Below are 15,515 nucleotides of genomic sequence, written 5' to 3'. Positions count from 1 at the left end.
CCTACAAGCTGAGAGTACCTACAAGCAGAGAGTACCTACAAACTGAGTGCCTACAAGATGAGAGTACCTACAAGCTGAGAGTACCTACAAGCTGAGAGTGCCTACAAGCTGAGAGTGCCTACAAGCTGAGAGTACCTTCAAGTACCTACAAGATGAGAGTACCTACAAGCTGAGAGTACCTACAAGCTGAGAGTACCTACAAGCGGAGAGTACCTACAAGCTGAGAGTACCTACAAGCTGAGAGTACCTGAAAGTACCTACAAGCTGAGAGTACCTACAAGCTGAGAGTGCCTACAGGCTGAGAGTGCCTTCAAGTACCTACAAGATGAGAGTACCTACAAGCTGAGAGTACCTATAAGCGGAGAGTACCTACAAGCTGAGAGTACCTACAAGCTGAGAGTACCTTCAAGTACCTACAAGCTGAGAGTACCTACAAGCGGAGAGTACCTACAAGCTGAGAGTACCTTCAAGTACCTACAAGATGAGAGTACCTACAAGCTGAGAGTACCTATAAGCGGAGAGTACCTACAAGCTGAGAGTACCTACAAGCTGAGAGTACCTTCAAGTACCTACAAGCTGAGAGTACCTACAAGCTGAGAGTGCCTACAGGCTGAGAGTGCCTACAAGCTGAGAGTACCTACAAACTGAGTGCCTACAAACTGAGAGTACCTACAAGCTGAGTACATACAAGCTGAGAGTACCTACAAGCAGAGAGTACCTACAAACTGAGTGCCTACAAGCTGAGAGTACCTACAAGCTGAGAGTACCTACAAGCTGAGAGTGCCTACAAGCTGAGAGTACCTACAAGCTGAGTACCTACAAACTGGGAGTGCCTACAAGCTTAGAGTACCTACAAGCTGAGAGTACCTACAAGCTGAGAGTGCCTACAAGCTGAGAGTACCTACAAGCTGAGAGTACCTACAAGCGGAGAGTACCTACAAGCTGAGAGTACCTACAAGCTGAGAGTACCTACAAGCTGAGAGTACCTTCAAGTACCTACAAGCTGAGAGTACCTACAAGCGGAGAGTACCTACAAGCTGAGAGTACCTTCAAGTACCTACAAGATGAGAGTACCTACAAGATGAGAGTACCTACAAGCTGAGAGTACCTACAAGTTTAGAGTGCCTACAAGCTCAGAGTGCCTACAAGCTGAGAGTGCCTACAAGCTGAGAGCGCCTACAAGCTGAGAGTACCTACAAGCAGAGAGTACCTACAAACTGAGTGCCTACAAGCTGAGAGTACCTACAAGCTGAGAGTACCTACAAGCTGAGAGTGCCTACAAGCTGAGAGTGCCTACAAGCTGAGAGTACCTACAAGCTGAGAGTACATACAAACTGGGAGTGCGTACAAGCTGAGATTACCTACAAGCTGAGAGTACCAACAAGCTGAGAGTGCCTACAAGCTGAGAGTGCCTACAAGCGGAGAGTATCTACAAGCAGAGAGTACCCACAAACTGACTGCCTACAAGCTGAGAGTACCTACAAGTACCTACAAGATGAGTACCTACAAGCTGAGAGTGCCTACAAGCTGAGAGTACCTACAAGCAGAGAGTACCTACAAACTGAGTGCCTACAAGATGAGAGTACCTACAAGCTGAGAGTACCTACAAGCTGAGAGTGCCTACAAGCTGAGAGTGCCTACAAGCTGAGAGTACCTTCAAGTACCTACAAGATGAGAGTACCTACAAGCTGAGAGTACCTACAAGCTGAGAGTACCTACAAGCGGAGAGTACCTACAAGCTGAGAGTACCTACAAGCTGAGAGTACCTGAAAGTACCTACAAGCTGAGAGTACCTACAAGCTGAGAGTGCCTACAGGCTGAGAGTGCCTTCAAGTACCTACAAGATGAGAGTACCTACAAGCTGAGAGTACCTATAAGCGGAGAGTACCTACAAGCTGAGAGTACCTACAAGCTGAGAGTACCTTCAAGTACCTACAAGCTGAGAGTACCTACAAGCGGAGAGTACCTACAAGCTGAGAGTACCTTCAAGTACCTACAAGATGAGAGTACCTACAAGCTGAGAGTACCTATAAGCGGAGAGTACCTACAAGCTGAGAGTACCTACAAGCTGAGAGTACCTTCAAGTACCTACAAGCTGAGAGTACCTACAAGCTGAGAGTGCCTACAGGCTGAGAGTGCCTACAAGCTGAGAGTACCTACAAACTGAGTGCCTACAAACTGAGAGTACCTACAAGCTGAGTACATACAAGCTGAGAGTACCTACAAGCAGAGAGTACCTACAAACTGAGTGCCTACAAGCTGAGAGTACCTACAAGCTGAGAGTACCTACAAGCTGAGAGTGCCTACAAGCTGAGAGTACCTACAAGCTGAGTACCTACAAACTGGGAGTGCCTACAAGCTTAGAGTACCTACAAGCTGAGAGTACCTACAAGCTGAGAGTGCCTACAAGCTGAGAGTACCTACAAGCTGAGAGTACCTACAAGCGGAGAGTACCTACAAGCTGAGAGTACCTACAAGCTGAGAGTACCTTCAAGTACCTACAAGCTGAGAGTACCTACAAGCTGAGAGTGCCTACAAGCTGAGTGCCTACAAGCTGAGAGTACCTACAAGCTGAGAGTACCTACAAGCTGAGAGTACCTACAAGCTGAGAGTGCCTACAAGCTGAGTACCTACAAGCTGAGAGTACCTACAAGATGAGAGTACCTACAAGCTGAGAGTGCCTACAAGCAGAGAGTGCCTACAAGCTGAGAGTGCCTACAAGCGGAGAGTACCTACAAGCACAGAGGACCTACAAACTGAGTGCCTACAAGCTGAGAGTACCTACAAGTACCTACAATATGAGTACCTACAAGCTGAGAGTGCCTACAAGCTGAGAGTACCTAAAAGCAGAGAGTACCTACAAACTGAGTGCCTACAAGCTGAGAGTACCTACAAGTTGAGAGTACCTACAAGCTGAGAGTGTCTACAAGCTGAAAGTGCCTACAAGCTGAGAGTACCTACAAGCTGAGAGTACCTACAAGCTGAGAGTGCCTACAAGCTGAGAGTACCTACAAGCTGAGAGTACCTACAAGCTGAGTACCTACAAGCTGAGAGTACCAACAAGCTGAGAGTGCCTACAAGCTGAGAGTGCCTACAAGCTGAGAGTACCTACAAACTGAGTGCCTACAAGCTGAGAGTACCTACAAGCTGAGAGTACCTACAAGCTGAGAGTGCCTACAAGCTGAGAGTGCCTACAAGCTGAGAGTACCTACAAGCTGAGAGTACATACAAACTGGGAGTGCGTACAAGCTGAGATTACCTACAAGCTGAGAGTACCAACAAGCTGAGAGTGCCTACAAGCTGAGAGTGCCTACAAGCGGAGAGTATCTACAAGCAGAGAGTACCCACAAACTGACTGCCTACAAGCTGAGAGTACCTACAAGTACCTACAAGATGAGTACCTACAAGCTGAGAGTGCCTACAAGCTGAGAGTACCTACAAGCAGAGAGTACCTACAAACTGAGTGCCTACAAGATGAGAGTACCTACAAGCTGAGAGTACCTACAAGCTGAGAGTGCCTACAAGCTGAGAGTGCCTACAAGCTGAGAGTACCTTCAAGTACCTACAAGATGAGAGTACCTACAAGCTGAGAGTACCTACAAGCTGAGAGTACCTACAAGCGGAGAGTACCTACAAGCTGAGAGTACCTACAAGCTGAGAGTACCTGAAAGTACCTACAAGCTGAGAGTACCTACAAGCTGAGAGTGCCTACAGGCTGAGAGTGCCTACAAGCTGAGAGTACCTACAAACTGAGTGCCTACAAACTGAGAGTACCTACAAGCTGAGTACATACAAGCTGAGAGTACCTACAGGCTGAGAGTGCCTACAAGCTGAGAGTACCTACAAGCTGAGAGTGCCTACAAGCTGAGAGTACCTACAAACTGAGTGCCCCTACAAACTGAGTGCCTACAAGCTGAGAGTACCTACAAGCTGAGAGTACCTACAAGCTGAGAGTACCTACAAGCTGAGAGTGCCTACAAGCTGAGTACCTACAAGCTGAGAGTACCTACAAGCTGAGTACCTACAAACTGGGAATGCCTACAAGCTTAGAGTACCTACAAGCTGAGAGTACCTACAAGCTGAGAGTACCTTCAAGTACCTACAAGCTGAGAGTGCCTACAAGCTGAGAGTACCTACAAGCAGAGAGTACCTACAAACTGAGTGCCTACAAGCTGAGAGTACCTACAAGCTGAGAGTACCTACAAGCTGAGAGTGCCTACAAGCTGAGTACCTACAAGCTGAGAGTACCTACAAGCTGAGAGTACCTACAAGCTGAGAGTGCCTACAAGCTGAGAGTACCTACAAGCTGAGTACCTACAAGCTGAGAGTACCAACAAGCTGAGAGTGCCTACAAGCTGAGAGTGCCTACAAGCTGAGAGTACCTACAAACTGAGTGCCCCTACAAACTGAGTGCCTACAAGCTGAGAGTACCTACAAGCTGAGAGTACCTACAAGCTGAGAGTACCTACAAGCTGAGAGTGCCTACAAGCTGAGTACCTACAAGCTGAGAGTACCTACAAGCTGAGAGTACCTACAAGCTGAGAGTGCCTACAAGCTGAGAGTACCTACAAGCTGAGAGTACCTTCAAGTACCTACAAGCTGAGAGTACCTACAAGCTCAGAGTGCCTACAAGCTGAGAGTACCAACAAGCTGAGAGTGCCTACAAGCTGAGAGCGCCTACAAGCTGAGAGTACCTACAAGCAGAGAGTACCTACAAACTGAGTGCCTACAAGCTGAGAGCACCTACAAGCTGAGAGTGCCTACAAGCTGAGAGTGCCTACAAGCTGAGAGTGCCTACAAGCTGAGAGTACCTACAAGCTGAGAGTACATACAAACTGGGAGTGCCTACAAGCTGAGATTACCTACAAGCTGAGAGTACCAACAAGCTGAGAGTGCCTACAAGCGGAGAGTATCTACAAGCAGAGAGTACCCACAAACTGAGTGCCTACAAGCTGAGAGTACCTACAAGTACCTACAAGATGAGTACCTACAAGCTGAGAGTGCCTACAAGCTGAGAGTACCTACAAGCAGAGAGTACCTACAAACTGAGTGCCTACAAGCTGAGAGTACCTACAAGCTGAGAGTACCTACAAGCTGAGAGTACCTACAAGCTGAGAGTACCTACAAGCTGAGAGTGCCTACAAGCTGAGAGTACCTACAAGCTGAGTACCTACAAGCTGAGAGTACCAACAAGCTGAGAGTGCCTACAAGCTGAGACTGCCTACAAGCTGAGAGTACCTACAAACTGAGTGCCCCTACAAACTGAGTGCCTACAAGCTGAGAGTACCTACAAGCTGAGAGTACATACAAGCTGAGAGTACCTACAAGCTGAGAGTACCTACAAGCTGAGAGTGCCTACAAGCTGAGTACCTACAAGCTGAGAGTACCTACAAGCTGAGAGTACCTACAAGCTGAGAGTGCCTACAAGCTGAGAGTACCTACAAGCTGAGAGTACCTTCAAGTACCTACAAGCTGAGAGTACCTACAAGCTCAGAGTGCCTACAAGCTGAGAGTACCAACAAGCTGAGAGTACCAACAAGCTGAGAGTGCCTACAAGCTGAGAGCGCCTACAAGCTGAGAGTACCTACAAGCAGAGAGTACCTACAAACTGAGTGCCTACAAGCTGAGAGCACCTACAAGCTGAGAGTGCCTACAAGCTGAGAGTGCCTACAAGCTGAGAGTGCCTACAAGCTGAGAGTGCCTACAAGCTGAGAGTACCTACAAGCTGAGAGTACATACAAACTGGGAGTGCCTACAAGCTGAGATTACCTACAAGCTGAGAGTACCAACAAGCTGAGAGTGCCTACAAGAGGAGAGTATCTACAAGCAGAGAGTACCCACAAACTGAGTGCCTACAAGCTGAGAGTACCTACAAGTACCTACAAGATGAGTACCTACAAGCTGAGAGTGCCTACAAGCTGAGAGTACCTACAAGCAGAGAGTACCTACAAACTGAGTGCCTACAAGCTGAGAGTACCTACAAGCTGAGAGTACCTACAAGCTGAGAGTGCCTACAAGCTGAGAGTACCTACAAGCTGACAGTACCTACAAGCGGAGAGTACCTACAAGCTGAGAGTACCTTCAAGTACCTACAAGATGAGAGTACCTACAAGCTGAGAGTACCTACAAGCGGAGAGTACCTACAAGCTGAGAGTACCTACAAACTGAGTGCCTACAAGCTGAGAGTACCAACAAGCTGAGAGTGCCTACAAGCGGAGAGTATCTACAAGCAGAGAGTACCCACAAACTGAGTGCCTACAAGCTGAGAGTACCTACAAGTACCTACAAGATGAGTACCTACAAGCTGAGAGTGCCTACAAGCTCAGAGTACCTACAAGCAGAGAGTACCTACAAACTGAGTGCCTACAAGCTGAGAGTACCTACAAGCTGAGAGTACCTACAAGCTGAGAGTGCCTACAAGCTGAGAGTACCTACAAGCTGACAGTACCTACAAGCGGAGAGTACCTACAAGCTGAGAGTACCTTCAAGTACCTACAAGATGAGAGTACCTACAAGCTGAGAGTACCTACAAGCGGAGAGTACCTACAAGCTGAGAGTACCTACAAGCTGAGAGTACCTTCAAGTACCTACAAGCTGAGAGTACCTACAAGCTGAGAGTGCCTACAGGCTGAGAGTGCCTACAAGCTGAGAGTACCTACAAACTGAGTGCCTACAAACTGAGAGTACCTACAAGCTGAGTACATACAAGCTGAGAGTACCTACAGGCAGAGAGTGCCTACAAGCTGAGAGTACCTACAAGCTGAGAGTGCCTACAAGCTGAGAGTACCTACAAACTGAGTGCCACTACAAACTGAGTGCCTACAAGCTGAGTACCCACAAGCTGAGAGTACCTACAAGCTGAGAGTACCTACAAGCTGAGAGTGCCTACAAGCTGAGAGTGCCTACAAGCTGAGTACCCAAAAGCTGAGAGTACCTACAAGCTGAGAGTACCTACAAGCTGAGAGTGCCTACAAGCTGAGAGTGCCTACAAGCTGAGAGTGCCTACAAGCTGAGAGTACATACAAACTGGGAGTGCCTACAAGCTGAGATTACCTACAAGCTGAGAGTACCAACAAGCTGAGAGTGCCTACAAGCTGAGAGTGCCTACAAGCGGAGAGTATCTACAAGCAGAGAGTACCCACAAACTGAGTGCCTACAAGCTGAGAGTACCTACAAGTACCTACAAGATGAGTACCTACAAGCTGAGAGTGCCTACAAGCTGAGAGTACCTACAAGCAGAGAGTACCTACAAACTGAGTGCCTACAAGCTGAGAGTACCTTCAAGTACCTACAAGCTGAGAGTGCCTACAAGCTGAGAGTACTTACAAGCGGAGAGTACCTACAAGCTGAGAGTACCTTCAAGTACCTACAAGATGAGAGTGCCTACAAGCTGAGAGTGCCTACAAACTGAGATTGCCTATAAGCTGAGAGTACCTACAAGCTGAGAGTACCTACAAACTGAGTGCCTACAAGCTGAGAGTACCTACAAGCTGAGAGTACCAACAAGCTGAGAGTGCCTACAAGCTGAGAGTGCCTACAAGCTGAGAGTACATACAAACTGGGAGTGCCTACAAGCTGAGATTACCTACAAGCTGAGAGTACCAACAAGCTGAGAGTGCCTACCAGCTGAGAGCGCCTACAAGCTGAGAGTACCTACAAGCAGAGAGTACCTACAAACTGAGTGCCTAAAAGCTGAGAGCACCTACAAGCTGAGAGTGCCTACAAGCTGAGAGTGCCTACAAGCTGAGAGTGCCTACAAGCTGAGAGTACCTACAAGCTGAGAGTACATACAAACTGGGAGTGCCTACAAACTGAGATTACCTACAAGCTGAGAGTACCAACAAGCTGAGAGTGCCAACAAGCTGAGAGTGCCTACAAGCGGAGAGTATCTACAAGCAGAGAGTACCCACAAACTGAGTGCCTACAAGCTGAGAGTACCTACAAGTACCTACAAGATGAGTACCTACAAGCTGAGAGTGCCTACAAGCTGAGAGTACCTACAAGCAGAGAGTACCTACAAACTGAGTGCCTACAAGCTGAGAGTACCTACAAGCTGAGAGTACCTACAAGCTGAGAGTGCCTACAAGCTGAGAGTACCTACAAGCTGACAGTACCTACAAGCGGAGAGTACCTACAAGCTGAGAGTACCTTCAAGTACCTACAAGCTGAGAGTACCTACAAGCTGAGAGTACCTTCAAGTACCTACAAGCTGAGAGTACCTACAAGCTGAGAGTGCCTACAGGCTGAGAGTGCCTACAAGCTGAGAGTACCTACAAACTGAGTGCCTACAAACTGAGAGTACCTACACGCTGAGTACATACAAGCTGAGAGTACCTACAGGCTGAGAGTGCCTACAAGCTGAGAGTACCTACAAGCTGAGAGTGCCTACAAACTGAGTGCCTACAAGCTGAGAGTACCTACAAGCTGAGAGTACCTACAAGCTGAGAGTACCTACAAGCTGAGAGTGCCTACAAGCTGAGTACCTACAAGCTGGGAATACCTACAAGCTGAGTACCTACAAACTGGGAGTGCCTACAAGCTTAGAGTACCTACAAGCTGAGAGTACCTACAAGCTGAGAGTACCTTCAAGTACCTACAAGCTGAGAGTGCCTACAAGCTGAGAGTACCTACAAGCAGAGAGTACCTACAAACTGAGTGCCTACAAGCTGAGAGTACCTACAAGCTGAGAGTACCTACAAGCTGAGAGTACCTACAAGCTGAGAGTACCTTCAAGTACCTACAAGCTGAGAGTGCCTACAAGCTGAGAGTACCTACAAGCAGAGAGTACCTACAAACTGAGTGCCTACAAGCTGAGAGTACCTACAAGCTGAGAGTACCTACAAGCTGAGAGTGCCTACAAGCTGAGAGTACCTACAAGCTGAGTACCTACAAACTGGGAGTGCCTACAAGCTTAGAGTACCTACAAGCTGAGAGTACCTACAAGCTGAGAGTACCTTCAAGTACCTACAAGATGAGAGTACCTTCAAGCTGAGAGTGCCTACAAGCTGAGAGCGCCTACAAGCTGAGAGTACCTACAAGCAGAGAGTACCTACAAACTGAGTGCCTACAAGCTGAGAGTACCTACAAGCTGTGAGTGCCTACAAGCTGAGAGTGCCTACAAGCTGAGAGTGCCTACAAGCTGAGAGTACATACAAACTGGGAGTGCCTACAAGCTGAGATTACCTACAAGCTGAGAGTACCAACAAGCTGAGAGTGCCTACAAGCTGAGAGTGCCTACAAGCTGAGAGTACATACCAACTGAGAGTGCCTACAAGCTGAGATTACCTACAAGCTGAGAGTACCAACAAGCTGAGAGTGCCTACCAGCTGAGAGCGCCTACAAGCTGAGAGTACCTACAAGCAGAGAGTACCTACAAACTGAGTGCCTACAAGCTGAGAGCACCTACAAGCTGAGAGTGCCTACAAGCTGAGAGTGCCTACAAGCTGAGAGTGCCTACAAGCTGAGAGTGCCTACAAGCTGAGAGTACCTACAAGCTGAGAGTACATACAAACTGGGAGTGCCTACAAGCTGAGATTACCTACAAGCTGAGAGTACCAACAAGCTGAGAGTGCCTACAAGCGGAGAGTATCTACAAGCAGAGAGTACCCACAAACTGAGTGCCTACAAGCTGAGAGTACCTACAAGTACCTACAAGATGAGTACCTACAAGCTGAGAGTGCCTACAAGCTGAGAGTACCTACAAGCAGAGAGTACCTACAAACTGAGTGCCTACAAGCTGAGAGTACCTACAAGCTGAGAGTACCTACAAGCTGAGAGTGCCTACAAGCTGAGAGTACCTACAAGCTGACTGTACCTACAAGCGGAGAGTACCTACAAGCTGAGAGTACCTTCAAGTACCTACAAGATGAGAGTACCTACAAGCTGAGAGTACCTACAAGCGGAGAGTACCTACAAGCTGAGAGTACCTACAAGCTGAGAGTACCTTCAAGTACCTACAAGCTGAGAGTACCTACAAGCTGAGAGTGCCTACAGGCTGAGAGTGCCTACAAGCTGAGAGTACCTACAAACTGAGTGCCTACAAACTGAGAGTACCTACAAGCTGAGTACATACAAGCTGAGAGTACCTACAGGCTGAGAGTGCCTACAAGCTGAGAGTACCTACAAGCTGAGAGTGCCTACAAACTGAGTGCCCCTACAAACTGAGTGCCTACAAGCTGAGAGTACCTACAAGCTGAGAGTACCTACAAGCTGAGAGTACCTACAAGCTGAGAGTGCCTACAAGCTGAGTACCTACAAGCTGGGAATACCTACAAGCTGAGTACCTACAAACTGGGAGTGCCTACAAGCTTAGAGTACCTACAAGCTGAGAGTACCTACAAGCTGAGAGTACCTTCAAGTACCTACAAGCTGAGAGTGCCTACAAGCTGAGAGTACCTACAAGCAGAGAGTACCTACAAACTGAGTGCCTACAAGCTGAGAGTACCTACAAGCTGAGAGTACCTACAAGCTGAGAGTGCCTACAAGCTGAGAGTACCTACAAGCTGAGTACCTACAAACTGGGAGTGCCTACAAGCTTAGAGTACCTACAAGCTGAGAGTACCTACAAGCTGAGAGTACCTTCAAGTACCTACAAGATGAGAGTACCTACAAGATGAGAGTACCTTCAAGCTGAGAGTACCTAAAAGCTGAGAGTGCCTACAAGCTGAGAGTACCAACAAGCTGAGAGTGCCTACAAGCTGAGAGCGCCTACAAGCTGAGAGTACCTACAAGCAGAGAGTACCTACAAACTGAGTGCCTACAAGCTGAGAGTACCTACAAGCTGTGAGTGCCTACAAGCTGAGAGTGCCTACAAGCTGAGAGTGCCTACAAGCTGAGAGTACATACAAACTGGGAGTGCCTACAAGCTGAGATTACCTACAAGCTGAGAGTACCAACAAGCTGAGAGTGCCTACAAGCTGAGAGTACCTACAAGCGGAGAGTATCTACAAGCAGAGAGTACCCACAAACTGAGTGCCTACAAGCTGAGAGTACCTACAAGTACCTACAAGATGAGTACCTACAAGCTGAGAGTGCCTACAAGCTGAGAGTACCTACAAGCAGAGAGTACCTACAAACTGAGTGCCTACAAGCTGAGAGTACCTTCAAGTACCTACAAGCTGAGAGTGCCTACAAGCTGAGAGTACTTACAAGCGGAGAGTACCTACAAGCTGAGAGTACCTTCAAGTACCTACAAGATGAGAGTGCCTACAAGCTGAGAGTGCCTACAAACTGAGATTGCCTATAAGCTGAGAGTACCTACAAGCTGAGAGTACCTACAAACTGAGTGCCTACAAGCTGAGAGTACCTACAAGTACCTACAAGATGAGTACCTACAAGCTAAGAGTACCTACAAGCAGAGTACCTACAAACGGAGTGTCTACAAACTGAGAGTACCGTCAAGTACCTACAAGATGAGAGTACCTACAAGCTGAGAGTGCCTACAAGCTGAGTACCAACAAGCTGAGAGTGCCTACAAGCTGAGTGCCTACAAGCTGAGAGTGCCTACAAGCTGAGTGCCTACAAGCTGAGAGTGCCTACAAGCTGAGTACCAACAAGCTGAGTACCAACAAGCTGAGAGTGCCTACAAGCTGAGTGCCTACAAGCTGAGAGTACCTACAAGTACCTACAAGATGAGTACCTACAAGCTGAGAGTGCCTACAAGCTGAGAGTACCTACAAGCAGAGAGTACCTACAAACTGAGTGCCTACAAGCTGAGAGTACCTACAAGCTGAGAGTGCCTACAAGCTGAGAGTGCCTACAAGCTGAGAGTGCCTACAAGCTGAGAGTACCTACCAGCTGAGAGTACCTACAAGCGGAGAGTGCCTACAAGCTGAGAGTACCTTCAAGTACCTACAAGATGAGAGTACCTACAAGCTGAGAGTGCCTACAAGCTGAGAGTGCCTACAAACTGGGAGTGCCTACAAGCTGAGATTACCTACAAGCTGAGTACCTACAAGCTGAGAGTACCTACAAGCTGAGTACCTACAAGCTGAGAGTACCAACAAGCTGAGAGTGCCTACAAGCTGAGAGTGCCTACAAGCTGAGAGTACATACCAACTGGGAGTGCCTACAAGCTGAGATTACCTACAAGCTGAGAGTACCAACAAGCTGAGAGTGCCTACCAGCTGAGAGCGCCTACAAGCTGAGAGTACCTACAAGCAGAGAGTACCTACAAACTGAGTGCCTACAAGCTGAGAGCACCTACAAGCTGAGAGTGCCTACAAGCTGAGAGTGCCTACAAGCTGAGAGTGCCTACAAGCTGAGAGTGCCTACAAGCTGAGAGTACCTACAAGCTGAGAGTACATACAAACTGGGAGTGCCTACAAGCTGAGATTACCTACAAGCTGAGAGTACCAACAAGCTGAGAGTGCCTACAAGCGGAGAGTATCTACAAGCAGAGAGTACCCACAAACTGAGTGCCTACAAGCTGAGAGTACCTACAAGTACCTACAAGATGAGTACCTACAAGCTGAGAGTGCCTATAAGCTGAGAGTACCTACAAGCAGAGAGTACCTACAAACTGAGTGCCTACAAGCTGAGAGTACCTACAAGCTGAGAGTACCTACAAGCTGAGAGTGCCTACAAGCTGAGAGTACCTACGAGCTGACAGTACCTACAAGCGGAGAGTACCTACAAGCTGAGAGTACCTTCAAGTACCTACAAGATGAGAGTACCTACAAGCTGAGAGTACCTACAAGCGGAGAGTACCTACAAGCTGAGAGTACCTACAAGCTGAGAGTACCTTCAAGTACCTACAAGCTGAGAGTACCTACAAGCTGAGAGTGCCTACAGGCTGAGAGTGCCTACAAGCTGAGAGTACCTACAAACTGAGTGCCTACAAACTGAGAGTACCTACAAGCTGAGTACATACAAGCTGAGAGTACCTACAGGCTGAGAGTGCCTACAAGCTGAGAGTACCTACAAGCTGAGAGTGCCTACAAGCTGAGTACCTACAAGCTGGGAATACCTACAAGCTGAGTACCTACAAACTGGGAGTGCCTACAAGCTTAGAGTACCTACAAGCTGAGAGTACCTACAAGCTGAGAGTACCTTCAAGTACCTACAAGCTGAGAGTGCCTACAAGCTGAGAGTACCTACAAGCAGAGAGTACCTACAAACTGAGTGCCTACAAGCTGAGAGTACCTACAAGCTGAGAGTACCTACAAGCTGAGAGTGCCTACAAGCTGAGAGTACCTACAAGCTGAGTACCTACAAACTGGGAGTGCCTACAAGCTTAGAGTACCTACAAGCTGAGAGTACCTACAAGCTGAGAGTACCTTCAAGTACCTACAAGATGAGAGTACCTACAAGATGAGAGTACCTTCAAGCTGAGAGTACCTAAAAGCTGAGAGTGCCTACAAGCTGAAAGTACCAACAAGCTGAGAGTGCCTACAAGCTGAGAGCGCCTACAAGCTGAGAGTACCTACAAGCAGAGAGTACCTACAAACTGAGTGCCTACAAGCTGAGAGTACCTACAAGCTGTGAGTGCCTACAAGCTGAGAGTGCCTACAAGCTGAGAGTGCCTACAAGCTGAGAGTACATACAAACTGGGAGTGCCTACAAGCTGAGATTACCTACAAGCTGAGAGTACCAACAAGCTGAGAGTGCCTACAAGCTGAGAGTACCTACAAGCGGAGAGTATCTACAAGCAGAGAGTACCCACAAACTGAGTGCCTACAAGCTGAGAGTACCTACAAGTACCTACAAGCTGAGAGTGCCTACAAGCTGAGAGTACCTACAAGCAGAGAGTACCTACAAACTGAGTGCCTACAAGCTGAGAGTACCTTCAAGTACCTACAAGCTGAGAGTGCCTACAAGCTGAGAGTACTTACAAGCGGAGAGTACCTACAAGCTGAGAGTACCTTCAAGTACCTACAAGATGAGAGTGCCTACAAGCTGAGAGTGCCTACAAACTGAGATTGCCTATAAGCTGAGAGTACCTACAAGCTGAGAGTACCTACAAACTGAGTGCCTACAAGCTGAGAGTACCTACAAGTACCTACAAGATGAGTACCTACAAGCTAAGAGTACCTACAAGCAGAGTACCTACAAACGGAGTGTCTACAAACTGAGAGTACCGTCAAGTACCTACAAGATGAGAGTACCTACAAGCTGAGAGTGCCTACAAGCTGAGTACCAACAAGCTGAGAGTGCCTACAAGCTGAGTGCCTACAAGCTGAGAGTGCCTACAAGCTGAGTGCCTACAAGCTGAGAGTGCCTACAAGCTGAGTACCAACAAGCTGAGTACCAACAAGCTGAGAGTGCCTACAAGCTGAGTGCCTACAAGCTGAGAGTACCTACAAGATGAGTACCTACAAGCTGAGAGTGCCTACAAGCTGAGAGTACCTACAAGCAGAGAGTACCTACAAACTGAGTGCCTACAAGCTGAGAGTACCTACAAGCTGAGAGTGCCTACAAGCTGAGAGTGCCTACAAGCTGAGAGTGCCTACAAGCTGAGAGTACCTACCAGCTGAGAGTACCTACAAGCGGAGAGTGCCTACAAGCTGAGAGTACCTTCAAGTACCTACAAGATGAGAGTACCTACAAGCTGAGAGTGCCTACAAGCTGAGAGTGCCTACAAACTGGGAGTGCCTACAAGCTGAGATTACCTACAAGCTGAGTACCTACAAGCTGAGAGTACCTACAAGCTGAGTACCTACAAGCTGAGAGTACCAACAAGCTGAGAGTGCCTATAAGTTGAGAGTGCCTACAAGCTGAGAGTGCCTACAGGCTGAGAGTGCCTACAAGCTGAGAGTACCTACAAGCTGAGAGTGCCTACAAGCTGAGTGCCTACAAGCTGAGAGTACCTACAAGTACCTACAAGATGAGTACCTACAAGCTGAGAGTGCCTACAAGCTGAGAGTACCTACAAGCAGAGAGTACCTACAAACTGAGTGCCTACAAGCTGAGAGTACCTACAAGCTGAGAGTGCCTACAAGCTGAGAGTGCCTACAAGCTGAGAGTGCCTACAAGCTGAGAGTACCTACAAGCTGAGAGTACCTACAAGCGGAGAGTACCTACAAGCTGAGAGTACCTTCAAGTACCTACAAGATGAGAGTACCTACAAGCTGAGAGTGCCTACAAGCTGAGAGTGCCTACAAACTGGGAGTGCCTACAAGCTGAGATTACCTACAAGCTGAGAGTACCTACAAGCTGAGAGTACCTACAAGCTGAGTACCTACAAGCTGAGAGTACCAACAAGCTGAGAGTGCCTATAAGTTGAGAGTGCCTACAAGCTGAGAGTGCCTACAGGCTGAGAGTGCCTACAAGCTGAGAGTACCTACAAACTGAGTGCCTACAAGCTGAGAGTACCTACAAGCTGAGTACCTACAAGCTGAGAGTTCCTACAAGCTGAGAGTGCCTACAAGCTGAGAGTACCTACAAGCTGAGAGTACCTACAAGCTGAGAGTATCTACAAGCTGAGTACCTACAAACTGGGAGTGCCTATAAGCTGAGAGTACCTACAATCAGAGTACCTACAAGCTGAGAGTACCTACAAGCTGAGAGTACCTACA

This window comes from Oncorhynchus mykiss, chromosome 16 (genome assembly GCF_057628025.1).
Source record: "Oncorhynchus mykiss isolate SJ-2025 chromosome 16, ASM5762802v1, whole genome shotgun sequence".
In the NCBI taxonomy this organism is placed as follows: Eukaryota; Metazoa; Chordata; class Actinopteri; order Salmoniformes; family Salmonidae; genus Oncorhynchus; species Oncorhynchus mykiss.
Note: the sequence above shows the minus strand (reverse complement) of the source record.